The 21998-nt window shown below is 37.4% G+C and overlaps 1 protein-coding gene across 1 annotated transcript in view; it reads right to left on the bottom strand.

Moving 5' to 3' along the window:
* Positions 1-21998, bottom strand: part of MDGA1 (MAM domain containing glycosylphosphatidylinositol anchor 1) — a 348213-nt gene that overhangs the window by 88032 nt on the left and 238183 nt on the right. The gene's annotated exons all lie outside the window — the stretch shown is intronic.

The raw sequence follows: 21998 nt of genomic DNA, 5'->3' as shown, positions 1-21998 counted from the left end.
ATCGAGGAAATGAGATTGCCTGAAGGGGGGAGGGGTTAATATGTTCCCATGGAAGAAGGGGAAACAGACTGAAAAGCAATTTTTATATCTCTATTAATAAGGTTTTTATTGTTGTTTATGCCTGTTTATTGCAAGCCGCTCTTAGTCTCTTCACCTTGTAAACAGCCTAGACTCACTTAGCTGAGTTGGGATGCAATAGAAATTGGATAGATAAATAAAATGGCAAATCAAAGTTTTTTAAAAAAATGAAATGAATTAAAAGATTGGGTATTATTCAAAAAAGAAATGATCCCAAATGCTCAGAGATATCTCCTAATTAGCTTTACAATTTCAGAATTCTAGCAACTTGGCCTTCTAAGGTTCTCTCTTCCTAACACTGAAGTGGGCCTTTCCTTCCTTTTGATAAAGCGACATGCTCTTGAAATAAATCACAGCTTCCAAACACACTTTCCCTCAAGGCACTTGCTTGGTTTACTCTGCTACAAAGGAAAACTCCCTGGAGGACTGAGTCTTTTCTGCTGCAAAGATAGATAACACATGTTTCTCTTTTTTTATTAATATTATTATTATTATTCTTTACTATTCTTTGTAGTTATTATTATTTATACATTAATTAGCCAAGGGACCCATTTCAAATGTTAACATGCACCCTTTAGTCAGTGTAGGAGGAGAAACAAGTTAATCTATGCTAGCCAAAAATCAGGAAGGGACTGGTAACACTTTTTTAGACTAAAATGTAGTTTATTAAAAGGACCCACACTTTTGTGAGCGATAGCTCCGCTGACTTTGAGTCAGGGCATTTTATTCATTTTTTGCTCCTCTTTCCCTATGTCTGTGTTTGAAAAAGGGAAGGGGCGGGGGAAGAAAAGAAAATGAAAGTAATCAATGTGTGTGGGGGGCAGAGGGGGAGGGAGAGAGGTGGAAAGGAAGGAAAGATTTTCCCTCAGAAAAAAAATCCTAATCTTCTCTATCCAAACTTTAAGGAAATCTTATAGCAAAATTCTGTATATGTCAAATAGGGGAAAAAACACACACACCAAAATACTTCACTGAGTTCAAACCAGACTTACTTTCATGTGAGTATCTGTAAACACCCTTTTACAATCTGGATTCTACCCGATAAATCAGTATGAAACACACACACACACACAGCCACCATGCCCAAAGACTACCTGCAGATAATTCAACATATCTGCTGGACAGATTGGGGAAAGCTGTAACCTCTGTAACTCTCTGTGGTAGCCCAATGATGACAAACAGGGATGAGAAAAATGCTTTGTGCAATGGCTGCCAAGTCAGAAGGTAAATGGAACAATGATTTGTAGAAAGGAAGAGGGCAATTTAATACAAAGGTACCATTTTTCCCCCCTCTTCTTTTCAGTGGGCCATTCTATCCAGCCCCCAGCCCCGGAAAAACACAGAAAGAGTTGATTCAGTAGCTCTGCTGTTCCAGCTAAATTACAGTAACTGCTTGGATTGGCAAAGTGCTTTTGAAACTGTCCCTGATTGCTTGTTTATATTATAGATGGCTTCTGTGCTCATTTTTTGTAGCAAGAATCCAGAGAGTCATTTGTGTTTATCCTTAAATTCAAGTGTGTCTTTCTTTTGTTTAAAAAAAAGAGGAGGTGAAAATTTGAAAGATATTTGTGATAAAATCTAAAAAAACATGTACTATACCCAATGTAAGGTATCAAAGATAAAACTAAAACCCAAGTTACACAATAAAGATGCTACTAAACTATTCAAATAGTCCTCCATCTCCATCTCTTTAAAATACTCTTTTTTTTAAAAAAAGTCCAGGCTAAAGAGGAACACTTAAGTATTGTTAGGCATTTCTAAAGTTTCTATCATCTTTGGAAATCAATAGGCTGTATTTCAAGTTGAGATTCAACTTTATTATGGTAATTGATTAATCTTTTATACAATTAAATTGTATTTTAATAATTGTAATTCTTAATTTGGAAATTAAATATGGAAATTAAGAACCAAAGGAAAATAAGATAAGTGAAGAATCAAAAAGTTTAAATGCAGTCCTTAAGATACTAAAAATAAAATAAAATCTAATTAAAAATAAATGAGTTATTAACAGTAGCATATTGATGAGAGATACTTGCTTTGATATTAAGAGCTAAATAGAGACCCAGTTTGGTCTAGTGGTTAAGGAACCAGGCTAGAAAATGGGAGATTTTAAATTCTAGTCTTAGCCATGAAAGCCAACTGGCCAGTAGAGGTTTCCACTTACCTTCGCGACCGGTTCAGAACTGTGAGCGTTCACGCATGACATCAGGACGGGTGGGCGGAGCCTCCTGCAGCTGCCACCACTACCAGTTCGCCCGAACCGGGGCAAACTGGTAGAAACCCACCACTGCAACTGGGTGACTTAGGGCCAGTCACTCTCCCTCAACTCAATCTACCTCACAGGGTTGTTGTTGCAGGGAAAATAGTAGGAGGAAGGTGTTGGATTTGTTTGCCATCTTGAGTGATTTGTAAAAAAATAACAAAGGTGCAGTACAAATAAATAAATACATAGATAAATAATAAAATAAATTAAGAGTCCCCCCCTCCCCATTCAAATATCAATATGTTAAGAAAAACTATATAAAGCATAACCTCCCAGAAGATCATAGGTAACAGTCAATAGGATGTAATGAATTCAATACTTTTTAAATATGTTTTGACTGGGTCAAAACTCAAAAGTATGGGGGAAAAGTAAAACTGGAATCTTAGTCAGTGCTTCTATTACCAGGAGTAACAACATAGAACCATTTGGACCAGGGAAAAAATATTGGGTGGAAAGAATCAATTTGCTGAGGAAAAAACAACACCCCCCTCACTCTGTTTAAAATTTTACTCTTCTCAAGTTGCTGTGAGTGAGGTTACATCTCCTCTTGCATTTAATCACAGCATAAATATACTGTTTTTTTTCTGCCATGTACTAATCAGAAAGGATTTCTGCAGGATTGAAAGTTTTCCTCAAAATGTTGAAAGCACAATCTTGCCATTTCAGTACAAGATATGCCTTTTTCATATATGTTCACTGTGTCACAGGGCACACACAAAAGGAGCAGGCCTTGGGGCTTGAAGTTGCTTTCATCATTAGCCTACCCTTCACACACAAACACACTGTGGATGCTTCTGACCTTGAGACTTTTGTTCCAACTCACCTCTCCTAGTATGTCTAGTATTGGAATGATTACAAAAATCTGCTTCCCCTTTTATCATATTTTATCATAGCAATATGATAAATATGGTTAGTTTGTATTTCAATGCAAACATGGCTGATTTGCATTTCTTGAACAAATACATGTAATCAAAATGCCTTTATAATTTGATATTTACATTTTTCCAAATGTGGTATAGTTTGCCAATTTTAAAAAGTGTACAGGAATGAATATATTACAAATGTGAAAGTAAACAACCAATAAAAATATAAAAACTACGTACTGGTAGAGAAAATCCATTAAAATGCATGCACTGAGAGAACTATGAATGACATTACAGTATAAAACAATTTTTAGTTCGGAAAAATAAGAACTTTTTGTATTTCTAATTTGGTATTACAAGTGTTCAAACAAGTTAGAGCTCAAACCCAACATTTACTTGATTGAAGATAACTGCAATTCTTAATTATAAACTTCATGAAGAACTGCTGTATATAAAGAACACATAAATGAAAAAGTCAATTATAGCTAAAAGATATGGGCTCCAAAAATCAAATGCTGTGGCCAAAACCTGGCTCATCTAAAGCAACCAAATCACTTTGAAGATGCAATGTAATTTTATTTGCCTGCATTAAAGTAATAATGTACTATATCAGTCCTATCCACCTCAGTGTAGTTGTTGTGGGGAAAATAGGAAAGTGTGTTGGATATGTTGAGTTATTTGTAAAAATAATAAGGTGGGATATAACTAACTAACTGAATGAATGAATGAATATTGGACCTCTCTCCCCCAAGCAAAGCATTAATACTTTGCTATGTAGCCATGAGCAAAAGCAGAATCAGTACTTACGTAGCTTTAATCTACTTTACAGCAGAGCAAAGAAAGGCAAAGGAACAACAACAGCAACAACAGCCCAGTAGAAATTGCAGTGTGAAGTTGGACTATTTCAGAGAAACCCATCAATATGACCCGTTTCTACTAGGTCAACATCCGTGAACAGCAACAATTTGGTTTACAGGGCCAGAGGTTCCTGACTGAGTCTTCTCCTGCTCATCACTGGGGATCAATTCAGTTTCCTGTGAATGCTTTCTTACAAGGGCACTTAAATGTGTGTGTGTGTGTGTGTGTGTGTGTGTGTGAGAGAGAGAGAGAGAGAGAGAGAGAGATAGGTCTGATAGTGAATGCAACTTATATGCATATGGAGACATATCTTTTATCACCATAAAAAAGACACAGAAAACCTATAAATTTTGGCTGCTAATTAGTGGTTGTCCAGATTTTTGTACTCCTACACCAAGGGTGTCTAATCTTGGCAACTTTAGGATAGAATGGCTAACTGGGGAATTCTGGGAGTTGAAGTCCACAAGTTTTAAAGTTGCCAAGGTTGGACATCCCTGCACTACACTAAAAGATGAGAAGTGATAGTAGAACACACAAACCTTTATCTAGACTTATTTATAGAATGTTTGCTTTAGTATTATGCACAGGCTAGGACATATCTGTTTGCAGCTTTAATTAAAAAAAATCTAGAGAACTTCATTCAATTATGTAGTCTTCTAAGAACTTTTTGAACAGATGAACCCATTGGAATTCTGAGAAAGTGACTTCATGGGGGAGTATTTGTGAAGGAATGTCTGCTTGACTCAGAGAAGAAAGTGGGGAATTCAGGGTCACTATTGAAAAGGTATCTGAGTCCTAGAAAAGACAAAAGCATGAAAAGGAAACTCTATGCCTTGATTATGCGAGATAAAGGTTGAAGAGAAGATTTTTCAAGATTCAATTACAATACTATATCTGCATATCTGGAAAACTGGCAACCCAGATCATGCACCAGGATGAACTCCTGCCAATCTAGCAGTTTGAAAGCATGCAAATGCGAGTAGCTACCACTTTGTTGGGAAGGTAATAGCGCTTGCGACATCATGCTGGCCACATGACCTTGGAAATGTCTTTGGATAGCACTGGCTCAATGGCCTTGAAATGGAGATGAGCACCGTCCCCTATAGTCGGCAAGGACTAGCAGAGTAAAATCCGTAGGGACTCCTTTTTACTATATCTGCATTAAAGTTCATTCCAAGACTTCCAATGACTTGTTTCCTGCCTTTGCCTCTCTCAAAAGGCTAACTGTATCTCACATATGCAAAAAGGCTGCTGAGTGAAGCTACTCAGAAAACACTGAAGCAACAGAGCACAAAATTCCTAAAGTCCCAACCTTTTCTCCAGTCCTTTAGAATGCTTCTTCTCACCCAGTTTTTCCTCATTGTCTTTTTCAGGTTAAATTGACACATTTCTCAACAATGCACTAGAGTTAGGCATTACTTTTAGTTTGTAAAAATGTTTATGTGGGTCCAAGGCCATTCTTGTAAATAAAAATATTGAAAAACAGTATTGACTTTGTGACTTGCTAGCATCTTCTCCTTTGAAAAGAATAAAACCATCTCAAAAAGAAATTTGGCTAATGTGGCGCACGGAATCCAGTAGACATCAAGGAAGCTGCTTACAAGTACCATGCTACCTATTTTTTCATGATTTCCATTTTCTTTGTATATCTGCCAGCACGTTAGCTGTCAGCAACCTTTGGGACTGCTTACTTTTCTGTGAGATCTTATAGCATGAGCTGTTTGAAAAAATAAACTTCAGGCAAATATATGACTTGTGATAAATAAATAACTGGGAAAAATTCCAGCTCTCTTCTGCACAGGCCAGATTAGAGGAATTCAACTGTAACCTCTAGTCCCCAAACCTCTGAAAATCCCAGAAAGTTGCCATTAAAGTCTATCTTCATACAAGTGCAAGCACTGGGCCTCAAAATAATGCTGTCATGGACACTGGATTGTCCTACCAGGCACATGTGCTGCAGTTTCCTTGGTGATTATGGAGTTGTAGAGACAGCCTGTAATCTCATTGAGCTGACAAAAAGTTAACCTATTAGTTTCCAAAGTAAATTCACTCTGTCCTGCAGAGAGAGGGTGAGATGGAGATGGAGACAGACAGAGAGGGAAACACACACACACACACACACACTCAGAGAGAGAGAGAGAGAGAGACTCATTGTCTCAGCTCTAGCGATTTTCTTAGTATTTTTGCATGGAACAAGGACTTCATTGGGTGGGGAAAGGGGAAAACAAACTAATGGGAGAAAAATGATTGCTGTGTTCATTTTCCCACCAAGGAAGTAAAATGCTCTTGCTTACTCACACATACTCAGTGGGGGAGGTTCTCCTCTCCCTCAGTTTAGAGTAATTCTTGCTGTATCCCTGCATTTAAAATAGTATCTTCTCAGTGGTTCGATTCGGTTCAGTTCAGGGGAACAATTCATTCCCTTGCTGATTGGAGAAGTTGAAGTCCATATTTTAAAGTTGCCAAGGTTGAAAAACATTTACCGAAACAGAAGCTCTGTGCTTAGAGCATGAATTTGTTTCTCTCTGGGCCTTCTGTAAAGTTTACCTAAATGGACAGAGTTAGCAAAGACACATATCTTCCTCACAGTAGTGCTTGGGATGTAGAGGTTGGGAGAGAAGATAGGTATGCATCCTAACATAACATAACATAACAACAGAGTTGGAAGGGACCTTGGAGGCCTTCTAGTCCAACCCCCTGCCTAGGCAGGAACCCTACACCATCTCAGTCAGATGGTTATCCAACATTTTCTTAAAAATTTCCAGTGTTGGAGCATTCACAACTTCTGCAGGCAAGTCGTTCCACTTATTAATTGTTCTAACTGTCAGGAAATTTCTCCTTAGTTCTAAGTTGCTTCTTTCTTTGATCAGTTTCCACCCATTGCTTCTTGTTCTACCCTCAGGTGCTTTGGAGAACAGCCCGACTCCCTCTTCTTTGTGGCAACCCCTGAGATATTGGAACACAGCTATCATGTCTCCCCTAGTCCTTCTATTTATTAAACTAGACATACCCAGTTCCTGCAACCGTTCTTCATATGTTTTAGCCTCCAGTCCCTAATCATCTTTGTTGCTCTTCTCTGCACTCTTTCTAGAGTCTCAACATCTTTTTACATCTTGGTGACCAAAACTGAATGCAATATTCCAAGTGTGGCCTTACCAAGGCATTATAAAGTGGCACTAACACTTCACGTGATCTTGATTTTATCCCTCTGTTTATGCAGCCCAGAACTGTGTTGGCTTTTTTAGCAGCTGCTGCACACTGCTGGCTCATATTTAAATGGTTATCCACTAGGACTCCAAGATCCCTCTCACAGGTATTACTACTGAGCAAGGTACCACATATACGGTACTGGTGCATTTTGGTTTTTTTTTTGCCTAAATGTAGAATCTTACTTTTTTCACTGTTGAATTTCATTTTGTTAGATAGCGCCCAATGTTCAAGTTTGTCAAGATCTTTCTGTAATTTGGGCCTATCTTCTGGAGTGTTGGCTATTCCTGCCAGCTTGGTGTCATCTGCAAATTTGATGAGTTCCCCATCTATCCCCTCGTCCAAGTCATTGATGAAGATGTTGAAGAGTACTGGGCCTAAAACAGAGCCTTGGGGTACTCCACTGCATACTTCCCTCCATGTGGATGTAGTTCCGTTGAGGACTACACGTTGAGTGCGGTTGGTCAGCCAGTTACGAATCCATCTGGTGGTGGTGCTGTCTAACCCACATTTTTCTACTTTATCTAGTAGTAGGTTATGGTCTACTTTATCAAATGCTTTACTGAAGTCCAAGTAAATTATATCGACAGCATTCCTCTGGTCTACTAATTTTGTCATTTTGTCAAAGAATGCGATAAGATTAGTCTGGCATGATCTGTTTTTGACAAACCCATGTTGGCTTTTGGTTATTACTTTGTTTGCTTCTAGGTGTTTGGTGATTCGTTGCTTGATTATCTTTTCCAGAATCTTCCCCGGTATTGAGGTCAGGCTGATAGGTCTGTAGTTTCCTGGATCTGTTTTTTTTCCTTTTTTGAAGATGGGAACTACATCAGCTCTTTTCCAGTCCTCTGGCAGCTCCCCTGTGCTCCAGGATCTTTGAAAGATATAGTTCAGTGGTTCTGAGATCACGTCTGCCAGTTCCTTCAGAACCTTGGGGTGTAATCCATCCGGTCCTGGTGATTTGAACTCGTCTAGGGTAGACAGGTGTTCACTTACCATTTTCTTCCCTATTTTAACTTGTGTTTCTAATCTGTTTTTGTAGTGCTGTTTTGATAGGTTGGATTGTTTTTCCTTTTGTGTAAAGACAGATGCAAAATATGAGTTAAGTAGATCTGCTTTCTCCTGTTGCTTGTCATCTTCTTGCCACTTTCTCCCAGCAATGGGCCAATTGTTTCCTTGACTTTTTTCTTGTTTTTAACATGTTGGAAGAAGCTTTTTTTATTATTTTTTACTTTTGTCGCTAGCCTTTGTTCATTGTGAGCCTTAGCTTTCCTCACTTCATCTTTACAGGCTCGGGCTATTTGCTGATATTCTGCCTTAGTTATTTGCCCCTCTTTCCACTTTTTATATTTGTCCTTTTTGTCTTTCAATTTGTCAGATAGTTCTTTATGCATCCATGCTGGTTTCTTTTGAGATCTATTATTTTTCTTCTTCATTGGTATTGTGTTAGACTGCGCTTTTATAATCTTACTTTTCAAAATTTCCCAAGCTTCTTGAGGTGTTTTCCCTCTGAGGATTCTCATCCATTGAATCCTTCTCAAACTCTCTCTAAGTTTATTGAAATTAGCTCTCTTAAAGTCCAAGACTCTAGTTTGACTTTGTTCTACTACTTGTATTTGCTTAATGTCGAATTCCAATATTGCGTGGTCACTTGCCCCCAAGGTTCCTGTAGCTTCAACACCTTCTATCATTTCATCTCCGTTAGTGAGAATTAAGTCCAGTATGGCTGATCCCCTTGTCGCCTTCTCTATTTTTTGGGAAACAAAGTTGTCTGCTAGGTTTGTTAGGAACCTGTTGGATCTTCCACTTGGTGCAGAGTTTGTTTCCCAGTTGATGTCAGGGTAGTTAAAATCCCCCATTCTCTATTTTTTGGGAAACAAAGTTGTCTGCTAGGTTTGTTAGGAACCTGTTGGATCTTCCACTTGGTGCAGAGTTTGTTTCCCAGTTGATGTCAGGGTAGTTAAAATCCCCCATTACTACTGTGATGTGCTTCCTACATACCTTAGTTAGCTGACTAGCAAAAAGTTCATCTACTTCCTCTGTTTGGTTGGGTGGCCTATAGTATAGACCTATGGCAATATCGTTTTTCACCCCTTTTATATTGACCCAAATACATTCAAGATGATTTTCATCATTGTTGTGCTCTATTTCTGTAGAGATGTAGTTATTTCTTATATATAGTGCAACTCCACCTCCTCTTTTATTTGGTCTATTTCTTTTAAATAATTTATATCCCTCTAGCTGTATGTTCCATTTGTCAGTTTCATCTCACCAAGTTTCCGTAATGGCAACAATATCATATCTGCCCTCATTTACTTGAATTTCTAATTCACCCTGTTTATCTAATTCATCCTATGTTGTGATAGGACATGTGCAGCTAAAATGGAAGAATAACAAGTAAAAGAAATTATGATAGTATGGTCCAAAAGTTTTGATTATACCATACAGTTAGATAAATGGCAAAAACTCTGGAAAAGAAACTATAAATTGATGATGTCAGCAGCCTACAAAGAAAATCTCTACAAAACGTTTTCTAGGTGGCATTTCCCACCACCAAGAATGGCAAAGATGTTCTGAAATATATCTCCCAGATGTTGAAAATATAAACAGATACCGGGTTCTTGTTATCATATGTGGTGGACTTGTCCTATGGCAAAAAAATATTGGTTAAAAATAAAAATGTGGTTAGAAGAAATGACAAAACAACAAATAGACCTAAAGTCAGAGATGTTCTTGTTGGGTATCCTACCGGAGAAATAAAATAAAAGACGACACGTGCAGCTTGTATGAACTGCTCCTTCTCCACTATTTATGAAGCTCCTCTTTGTGAATTGCCCAGATTTAGAAGTAATAGTGTTTGGTTTCATAAAATTATTGAGGGAGTTGGGATCTTGGAAGTCAGGTATCTCAACAACCTGTTCAATTCAGCATCTGTGAAGCAGGATGAAACTGCAACATCTCTGAGCCCTCCATTCAGCATTTGCTTAAAATCCTTTAGTGAAAAAGATTCCATCAGATCCTGAAGCAGTTTGTCCTACTATCTATCATGTGGTTCTCACAATTCCCTAATGCTGATCAGCGATCTACTATACGTCAATTTCTACATACTTGTTTTAGTCTTGCTCTTTGGAGCAATAAAGAACTGGGCAGGATTACTTCAGTGTGGCAGGCTTATACATCTGAAGGCAACTATCATGCCCCTCTCTAATCTTCTCTTCTCCAGGCTAATTATATGGTGCATTGCAAATCACAGGTTGCACCATATCCATTGTATCTGCAATTGTATCCATTGAAATTATTAACACAATAATTAGAACGATGTGATCTGAATTCTTTATGTGTCAAGCTACAGGTTCATGGTGACAATTATTTCAATGGTTTCAGAAACTATTACTGAAAAGAAATAGCTTCAGCCTTGGAGGGTGTGTTTACATGCTGTAGTTATGTATGCATTTATTATCCCAACAAGAGCATTTCCAAAGAGAACTATAGCACCTAAATTAGTGCAGGGAGTTTTTTCATAGTGAAGTGATGTCAGCCCAAGGGTGAAATCCAGCAGGTTCTGGAGAACCGGTAGTGGAAATTTTGAGCAGTTTGGAGAACCAGTAGCGGAAATTTTGGGTCGTTTGAAGAACCAGCAAATATCACCTCTGGCTGGCCCCAGAGTGGGGTGGGAATGGAGATTTTGCAGTATCCTTCCCCTGCCATGCCCACCAAGCCATGTCCACAAAGCCGATAGTAAAAAAAATTGGATTTCATTGTTGTGTCAGCCCTTCCAAGTAGTCAGGACCAGGAAACCAAAACCAAGACTACTAATACTACTTTTATTGGAAGGTACAGTAACGGAATGATAAAAGTCTGGATATGCTTGCCTCTCCAGAGAACTCAGGAGGGTCAATTCTGAGAGGCTTTCTCCACTGTTATTTCCACTACAAAGATGAATTGTTCTTACCAGACCAAGGTTATTCTCATAGCACATTCATAAGTGGCCAATATTTAAGAGGCTGCTTCTTTTAAGAAGTACAACTTGGATCTAATTTCTCCAGAGGTTACAATTGCAAATTAACAAAAGCACTTTCCTCTGTTTCTCATGGTGCTATGAGAAAGTTATATTCACTGTCAGAATGATTTTTTTTTTGCAAACTTTAAAATAATGCTTTAGTTTATTTGAACATGTGATCAAACTAATATGGGGGAAAGGAAACTGTGGTTGCAGCTCAAGAGATATTAGAGCCAAGTTTAACCATGTATATGTATTCCACTGGAATAAACACAGTAGAATTTCATCAAAAGAAGCAACTAGAACAGACCACAGTGGATAGGAATGTATGAAAAAATAAAAGATTAGGTTCAGACGTATTCGGGGGGGGGGAGAGCAAATAATAGATGACAAATATACATCATGACTTTACATGCAAATTTTGTACCTTATGACATTGCTTCCTGGTAAGATCTGCATTGTGATAATACCCTTGCATTTACTACTGGTATTATAATATTATATACACAAAATTCATATTATTTACTTTATTCTTTAAACATGAAACTCAGTCAATTGAACATTCAAAAATGCATCACATATATCATTGACTGGTGCTAATGGTTGATATAGGTTGCTGCCAGCGTCCTAGGTATTAACCAAGTACCTTCTTAAGATGTACGATGTTCCAAGTAGCTCACTTTTTGCAGCTCCGCTGGTGTTATTGTAGGAAGCTGCAATTTGTTGATGTATCTTATAAAATTCTTGGACATGGTACCAAGTACCCCGATGACAATTGGTATCACTGTTACATGTTTCATCCATAGCCATGTAGTTTTGATGGCCAGGTTGCGATACTTCATTTTTTTCCTCCTCCTCCTCCTCCTCCTTCTTCCTTGCAGCTAGCAACTAAAATCTATAATTAGGATACATGTGGATATTTGCACATGTGGGTCTACACTGGTCTTTTCCATAGGTTCATTCATTGTTATACTGAGAGCATATGCACCAAGACAAATTCCTTGTGTGTCCAATCACACTTGGCCAATAAAAATTCTATTCTATTCTATTCTATTCTATTCTATTCTATTCTATTCTCCTCCTCCTCTTCCTCCTCTTTCTTCTTCTTCCTTGCAGTTAGCAACTAAAATCTATAATTAGGATACATGTGGATGTATCCTTCATTGGTCTTTTCCATAGGTTCATTCATTGTCACCCTTAGAGAAAAACTTAGCTAGACACCAAGGTTTTTGTACTGCATGGGGAAACATCTCTTCAATTTCTAGGAGACAGAAATTCCTGCCTCAAACTGTGGAGAGACACTAATTGCATAGAGACCACCACAATACAGATTGGCCAGTGATATGACTTGATAAAAGCAGCCGTTCATGTTCAAGCATAAAATAGATTAATTATGTTAGATTTATACCCAGGCTTTCCTCTGGGAGCTCATAGCATTCCCTCTGAAGAGAACCTATGAGATAGACTGGGCTGAGAGAGTGACTGCCCCCCCCAGTCATCCACATAAGCTTAATTTGGTTCTTTCTGGTTCTAATTTAATACCTTGACCATTATAATGCACTGGCTCTCAGCATGAAAAAAAATCATATTTCATACGAATTAGAACAGAAGGAAAACAACTTACCTAATTCAGTATATGTTTTATCAAAGTTATATCGTGAGAGTGAATTAAGGCCAATTAAAAGGATGAGTGGTATTTCCTATAGTGCAAGAAGATGCTTGCCAGCCTAGGATTATCAAGTGAATGACTCACTTTGCAGTAATATGCAAGTAATCAGATTGTACTCTATGCCGATATCACAAAGGCAGGTACAACAAATTTAGGAAACATTACTTTTGTTCTGAGTGGGTGATTACTTCAATCTTTAAAAGCAACCCTGAAAAGAAATCAGTGATGAGGAGCAATATTTTTACTCAGACAACAAGCCTCCATTAATAATGTATCTTTTCACATACAATTTCTCTATTCAAGGACAGAGTGCATCAGAAAAGCATGTGTTGTGTCTCGCTCGCTTTCCCTGCTCGCTTTCCCCACAGCCGGGCCCCTCTTCCCCAGACAGGCCGAACAAGACGAAGGGCCTGAAGTGCCTCCAGCCCCCAGCCCTGGCTCCATGCCCAGGCAAACGGAGCAACTAGACCCCTCCCCCTCCCCCACAGCCTGTGAGCCTGAGGAATGTCAATTACCAACAGCTGGAGCCTGGAGAGATCCTCGCTTCAGGAGAATTGATAGGCGGCGTCAGCAGAAGGAAGGGAGGGGCAGGCCTGGATAAGTGCTGAGTCATGGAGCCACACCCCATGGCCCATATTAAGGACCTGCTTTCTGGCATTCTCTGAGTCAGGCAAAGTCTACCTTGGATTGCTGAAGTCACTTCCTGGTCTCCTGCCTGCCTTGAGAATTTTGCTAGGACTTTGGCAGAGCTGCAGAGGCATGCCTGATACGGACTTCCCCGACCCGGCCGTCAGCGGAGGAGTGGGACACGACAGCATGTTTGATACACAGACATACATGCACCCTACAATTGGCTCACTTATTGAGTGAATTTTCAGGGAAAACAGGAAGATCAAGAATGTCCAATGAAACCCAATGAAGGCATGCATAAGTAAAATGAAAAATCATGCTCCATGGTGATAAACTACATATTCAAAATATGTTTCTTTGTCATTCATGGCAACATTTTTGTACTTATGTATCACACAGCTGGACAACTTTCCTACTGGACTCTTATAAAACTATCAGTATTTACAGGGATGATAATATGTAAGCCATACTACTAGCAAGGCTGTGGCATCCAGACATCAACATGTAGAAGCAGCACTTTTTTTTTGGCAAAGTACTTTAGTAAGGATATGGGAAAATTTCAATAATCTATAGAAATTTACGTGCATGGTTAGAAAGCAGCTCCAATGCTCTTAAAATCCATTAATGTCATTTTGCTTTGTATTTTATTCTCCCTATGTACACTGAGAACATATACACCAAAGACAAATTCCTTTTGTGTCCAATCACACTTGGCCAATTAAAGAATTCTATTCTATTCTATTCTATTCTATTCTATTCTATTCTATTCTATTCTATTCTATTCTATTCTATTCTATTCTGTTCTATTCTGTTCTATTCTATTCTATTCTATTTATAAACCAAACATTGCAAGTGAAAATCTGCCTAACTGTAATCCACATTTAACGATAAATCTTGGATATTTCACTGGCCATCAGAAGACCATCCAGCCTCTGTTCTAATTTTCATAAATACATCTCTGGAAATACTCCCTTTGTCCCATTCAAGTCTTAACTGGTCCATTAGCTGTCTTTCTGCCTGGTGAGCCCAGCTCCCCGTTGCCTTAGGCCTCATTAGCACTACTCTGGCTGTCTGATGAGGTGAACAGCAGTCAACTCCAGACCCAAGACCTGTTTGTAGACCACAGGGAATGTTTATCCAATATGGAAGGAAACAAATTGCAAAACCAAATGAAATTTCTTGCCTCCCTCCAGCTCTCACAATCACTCAAGCATTTCTCTCATTAAAGAAACACTAGGTGTCTGGTAGGAATTAATCTGATGTGCAGTCTTGGTTCAGCAAGAGGGCCTAGTATGGAGGCTTTTCTAAATGAAATAAAAAAGGAGTCATTCAGTCTGTGCTTTAGCGGCCCAGGGGTCTGCAAACTTGGTTCTTTTAAGACTTGTGGACTTCAACTCCCACAGTTCCTCAGCCAGCAAAGTCCACAAGTCTTAAAAGAACCAAGTTTGCCGACCCCTGCTTTAGCCTTTGGAGCATCCAAGACTCATCTTGCATTACGTAAAAGAGAGGCTTTGCTTCTTTTTCATTTGGAGAGATGCACCATGAAAAGACACACATTATTTTATCAAAGTTTTAAGTTTGTATGGAAAATCCCAAGAATTCCTGGTTTGTTTTTTTTCAGTGGGCATAACCAAGATTAAGAACAGCTTCTGTATCAATGCCTTTGTTGCTTTCTCTTCCTATAATCTCATGTCCCAGATGAGTTTTTGGTTATTAACTATCCAGTGATTTTTGACCCTCAATCCCTCGAAACTTTTAACAACTGCCATGCCTGCAGTCCTTCCTTCTGATACATTTTCATCCATTCTCCATTTCATTTTTTAAAGAAGATTAACAAAAAAGGTATCGTACAGCCTAGGAGAAGTATATGAGACATATTTTTGTAAAAGTACTTTAAAAATGCCTTCATTCTTTAGCATAAAAAACCTACCACTAAATTGGTTTTAGGCAAGGTTGCTGTTCAGAATCATCAAATCCTCTAAGGCCTTTTTTATGTTGAGGATACTTATGGATCTATCAAGTGGCAAAACAAAACTAGCACCCATTCAATCACAAATTTTCAAAATTGAATGAGCATGATCACTCTTTGGCTATGATATACGAAGAATCAGAAAGCAGGATGCCACAGGGCTTTGCTAATTTTTCACTGGGGAAGTTCTTTGCTTTCAATCAGTACTGATCCTGGTGAGTATTGAGAAGAGAGAGACTTCTGAAGGTATTTGAGTAACACCAACTGTAAAGGTATCTTATAAAACTCACCTTCAAGCCAATCTCTCACTGAATAACTGGTGAAGGAAGAAAGCAACCACAACTACTAGTGAAAACTGATGAAGCAAAATATTCCTGAAACCACATAGCCGACAATATTTTGGCTGAGGCCATAACTCATATAGTTTACTTGGTTTTGATTTAGAATACTGTATGAAACCAGCCATTATGATCTGTAAACCATTATAGTAGCCTATGTTGCTTGAACCCAACTTGTAGTATGCAATAAAACAAATCTAAGCAAACTACACATCCAGTGTAATATGTAAATCCCTGTAAGTATGTAATAACTGCCCATATTCAAAATTCTTCAAAAGAAGTTGATTGAGAGTGGCAGAATTTACAATCAACCTAAGCTTATAGGAAGGCATTTTGTCTATTGAGTAAGACAACTGACTCAAGTTGATCTTTATGGTGAGAGCATGGACACGTCCAACTTCGTTTTCTTGGTGAAATACAATAATGACTTTGTATTATTTTCTTTCTGGATGCTTTCTCAACTTCCCAGTCTAGTCTGTGATTGGATATCTTTCATCTAAATACTAACCAGTTCTGACAATGGTTAGGGTTGTTTTTTTTTTTTGGATCAGCTAATGTAATCTAGATGCAACCAATTGCTGTAACCTTTCTGGTATATAATTTTGAACTTTTCCTACTGTTTAGTAAAAATGGTACATATACAGAAAACACCCACTTGTCATTTATTCAAGCATATTTTTCATGCAAATATCTTTCAGGCTGAAGAACTATTCCCAGAAATCTTTCATGGGCTTTTTTGTCCTTTTTCTAATTGCATTCTCAAGTCTTTGTACTTTCTCCCAGGGGAGAGGTACTCAGGGGATAAATAAAAATCCAGATTGAAAACATACGGTTTGCTATCTTGCCAGGAAAAAAAAAATCTGAAATGAAATACAGAAAAATTAAAGAATTCTAATATGTGCGATTATAGCAGAAAAGATGGATTTTAAAAGTTTCAAGATGAAAGTGAGGCTAGTACCTTAGTCTTCTGACTCACAGTGAGGGTCCAGATCTAGAAAGAAGATCAAACCCAAGCAGCTACATTTGTATTAGAAAGGATTCGCAAGTTCCAAATTACACAAAAAATAATAAATTATACTGCCTTCTTGAACCCTCTTGTTTTTCTGCCAAATAATTCAGCATCAAGACTTCACCCAAACAAAATCTTTTGGAAAGCTATAAATAGCTTCTACAGACTGATAAAAGCAACATGTTAACTGGCTTAAATTTCCAATATGCAAGCATAATAGAAATAGTACTTAGGTTTACATACTGTCCTATAGTGCTTTACAGCACTCTCTGGGAAGTTCACAATGTCAGCATATTGCCCCCAACAACCTGGGCCCTCATTTTATACCGACCTCGGAAGGATAGAAGGATGAGCATAAGTAATTTAACTTTGCTATTATAAGAAATATTAAATAAGGTTTTGCAAATAATGAAGGCTTTAATCCTAAACCCACTTGGTAGAGAACTTCCTTCCTTCCTTCCTTCCTTCCTTCCTTCCTTCCTTCCTTCCTTCCTTCCTTCCTTCCTTCCTTCCTTCCTTCCTTCCTTCCTTCCTTCCTTCCTTCTGCAATTAAAATATACACTCAACAGTTTACAATACATAAGCTGTATAATAATAATAATAATAAGAAAGCCAAGGCACTTAATCTAAGACACTTAACCCCACTACCAACAATTAAGCGGTATCATGCTCCAGATACCGTTGGGAAGATTTCTATCTTCAGCTTCTTCTGGAAAGTGAACAGGGTTAAACCTAAGCAAATCTGCAAGGGGAGGCCATTCCAAACAATCAGTCCAACAATGGAACAACATTACCTTTGGTTTTGGGGCCTTCTAACCTCCCCCAAATGCAGAAAAATCTGCTATAATACTTTTTCTGGCATGACTGAATCCGCAAAGAGATATAGTCCTGCAAGTAACTTGGGACCAAGTCAAGTGAGAGCTAGCAAAAAGGGAGGTCCCAATAAAGAATTAGCTATTGTAGAAATCTGCCAGATTTGATTAATATTAAGGACTATTCCAAGGTATTTTGGAGCACCCCTCACCCTACTAAGCTGCATATTCGCAGTCCCTTTAAACAACATCTGAGATGAGGCATGACACATTGTGTATCTGAAGTTCTACATCCAAGTGACCCACTTAGGACAAAATCTGTCTCTAGCTTTGCACATGTTTAGTTGGAAATTACAGTGGCAAAGTTCAGCATACAGCAAGGCTGTTCTCAGACAAAGCACATTCGTTATAAGAAGCTCCCTTGTGTACTGTGTTGGTAAAATTGTTATTATTTGTTAAGCACTGACAATGTGCTCTACGCTGTATGAGAAAGTAATACAGAAGCAGACAGTTCCCTAGAGAGTGAGCCACTTCAAAGAATGGAATGAAAGAAGATATTCTGTATGACCCACAGAATAGAGGTGCTCAGATCTTTTGAAATTGTTCTGTCCTCTACATTGAAAGTAAATAATCTTTCACTTCCAAGCTCAGCCTACCCTATTACCTGTCACAATGTGCCGTGGAAACTTTAAAAGCATCAACCTTAAAATCTTCATCTTTGCACATCACTTTAGTGAAGAGTGCATTATCCCTAATAAAGAAGAAAATGGCAATAAAAAGATCCTGTAAGACTATTATGGTGTAGAGAGCTCTGAATAGAATTAGTTTCATACTGTAAAGTTCAAATTCAGTGTTACGAAATCAAATTGGGGGACTTAAATTTTTACGATCATCATCTTGTACAATGGACTGATCATTTTTACTGTAGAACATACCAGGTGCTACTATATATTTCTATACTGGTATTATTCATGCATACGTCAGCTCTATTATGCTGTTTACAGATGGATATGAAATTTGTTCATATGCTTATCGAATTTGTACCTCTGAAATAAACTTGTGGTAGAAGATTCATCCCTATCAAACAACAGAGTGCAACAAAAATATTCATAAAATACATTAATGAAGTATGAGATGCACAAACATGAATATTTTTTTCCTGCAAGAATGGATTATATTGATGGAAAATTGCTTGTGAGTTATTTGCACATTATAAATGTGCATACAGTAGATGTTAAGAGAAATGTGGAGAAAAATGCAAGGTGTGTGAGGAGGGGGTTGAGAACCCATTTGAAACAGATGTTGAAAGAGCCCAGAATAAGCTTGTGGTCAGGAAAATGACAAGTTAAAAGAAAACAAAGGTGACATATTTACCCAACCATAGTATATCTACATATAGCAGCTGGAAAATTGTTTCATGGTTACTTTGAATGTTCATGTTCTGCTGATTCATGTTATAGGTTTAAAGTTTGGTCTAAAACCAGGTCCTAAATAGCTCAGACTGACATCAAACAATAAATAGACTCTAGAAATTACTTAAAAGAGAAGATTCTTAAAAATTAATAGTCATGAAAATAAAAACTTTTGGGGGAAAAATAAAAAAAAATTAATTGTCATATCAGGATAAGTATGAAAAGTATCATTAGATACTAGAATTGTACATAAAGATTATTTCAAAGAGCCTAACACAGCTAATATTAATAATATGAAAATCATAGCTAGCAAATATTTCATTGAAAACCATTACTTTCTACCAATGGTCACCAAATAAGGATTTATAAACTACAAATGAATTAACAAGAATGAATTTCCTAATTTAAAATAAAAAATCAGATTATATCCTTTTGGTGTAGGCAGAAGAAAGGTTAGATATGTACAAAATTACACAGTTCAATGCAGGTAAAGGATAAATCATAGTAATTCCCATAAATAAACCAGAGATTATTCAGGAATTATTTCACTGATGTTTTTAAGGTCCCAGGATAACATATGTTAGAAAGCGAAAAGTATTCTAACATTAACTAGTTGGCATTAATCATTAGTTTCATCTTTGGCTGGATCAATAATAAGATTAAACATTTGGTTTCTTATGGGCATTAGTCAGCATCATTCCTAACTATAGTTGCTTAAAAGAACAAGGAATGACAAAAGATTTTCCCTGTGGGCTGAAGCAATTTATCTAACCAAAAGGAATAATTTTTGAGCGCAGAATCATCTCAGAATTCCAGCAACTAAAACAAAAATTGCCAAGTATAACAAATAATCTTAACCCCGAAATGGCTAAAATATCCCTTCAAAAATAGCAACTGTTCCAATAACTACTAAGAACAATACAATCTATAATCAGAAATGGTATCTTTTATCCTTCCCAACATGGGCATCTACAGGAAAAGGCAATGACAGCAAGTAATAAAACATGAGTGGTGATCTCATCATACAAATCCTATGACATATACATTTTCTATGACAATACTGGAATGCAAGAATCCAGTGCCATCATTGCCATGACCATGCAATATGCAAAGTGCCATCATTGTGGCATTCCTGCGGTTTGCTGTGACCATTAATGTTTCCCAAAAGATAATGAGCAGATAGAAAGTATATTTTGCCACCCAGATCACCGGAGGAGCACACATCTAGATGCTAATAAAAAACGGTATATTCCATTATGTTGCGTATCTATCCTCTATATATGATTCTACCATTCTACCAAGAAGGCCCATGAACTAGCGAATGTTTCCCTGAATAGGGGAATAGGGGAACTCGCCACCAAGCTCCCCATGTTTTGGAACAAGGCCAATTCTTTAGACTAGATTGGGGAATACAGGAATTATAGAAGGGAGGGAGAAAGCAAGGGATATTGCTTCCTTCTTTGATCAATACAGTCATGGCTGGATCAAGGAATATTATGTGAATAATATTCTCATCATAGCAGTTAAGCCTGATTTCTTAGAATTTAATCTTTCTCAGGGGCTTTTAAAGTAGGCAGGTCTGAACTTCAGCATAACTCAAAGCAGGCAACCCACAGCCCGAGACAGGTAAGATCTTACAAAAACGGTCCTCCAAAATGCAGATTGACCTTTTCTAGGTCAACAGAAAAGATTTTTCCCTATTCTTTGTGTAGAAAGGGTATCAAAAAGAGAAACGAAACAACAGATCTTATAAGAACTATCAGGAAAAACAAGGAAAAAGAACATTTTAGAATGCAGAGAATCTGCAGTCCCTTTCTTTCTTTTCTTTTTTTTAATATACTGACTTTCCCTATTTATTTATTCTACATAGACAGAGCTACCTTTGGCATATAGTCCCTCCAAATGATTTCATAACCTGGGTTTAACTAAATAATAAATTAGCTGAGAAATTTTGGAATTTGATTGCATGTCTGATTCACAGGTCTTTGCTGAGAAAAGAGAAACACACATACCCATACACATGTTTGCATGCACCTATGAATATATTTCAACAATCTAGCATATCAAATATTTTCTTCTTCCTGGTTGTGCTGTTTATGATTCTGTTTGATTCATATACTGAAACACTCTTTTGTCCCAAACTTTTCTTCAGAAGGTAGCAATAATATTCCATTATTATTATTATTATTATTATTATTATTATTATTATTATTATTATTATTATTATTATTATTATTATTATTATTATTATAGCTTGGAGAAGAGCTTTGCACAACATGAACAGTGAATGAATTTTCTTGGCAGTTTGAACCTGGAGTGCCCTTCAATTTATAGCTCTTTGTTGGTTCAAAGGAAAGAATCTGAATTCCCATCCTTTGTTTTATTTTATTTTATTTTTTTTATTTATTTATTTCATCAAGCATGTATTTTATGACAGAAACAAGTGTAAACATAATTATAAATACATGTAAAGGATACAAATAAAACATTAGGACAGGAATGGTAGGCACGCTGGTACGCTTATGCATGCCCCTTACAGACTTCTTAGGAATTGGGTGAGATCTACAGTAGACAGTCTAAGGTTAAAGTTTTGGGGATTTGAGGGAGAAACAACAGAGTCTGGTAGTGCATTCCAGGCATTGACAACTCTGTTACTGAAGTCTAGTTTGGATCAGTTTACCATGAGTTTGTATCTATTGTGTGCTCTTGTATTGTTTTGGTTGAAGCTGAAGTATTCATTGGCTGGTAGGACATTGTAGCAGATGATTTTATGTACTATGAAATCTACAAAAACTACTAATGAGTACACAAGTTTTTGTTCTTGTTACAGCCTTAGTGAAAACACAAAGCCTGAAAATTCCAAGAGGAATCAACAGACTTTCTTAGCTCT

This window comes from Ahaetulla prasina, chromosome 1 (genome assembly GCF_028640845.1).
Source record: "Ahaetulla prasina isolate Xishuangbanna chromosome 1, ASM2864084v1, whole genome shotgun sequence".
Classification (NCBI taxonomy): domain Eukaryota; kingdom Metazoa; phylum Chordata; class Lepidosauria; order Squamata; family Colubridae; genus Ahaetulla; species Ahaetulla prasina.
The sequence above is the reverse complement of the archived record's forward strand: the minus strand, read 5'-3'. Positions and strand labels throughout refer to the sequence as shown.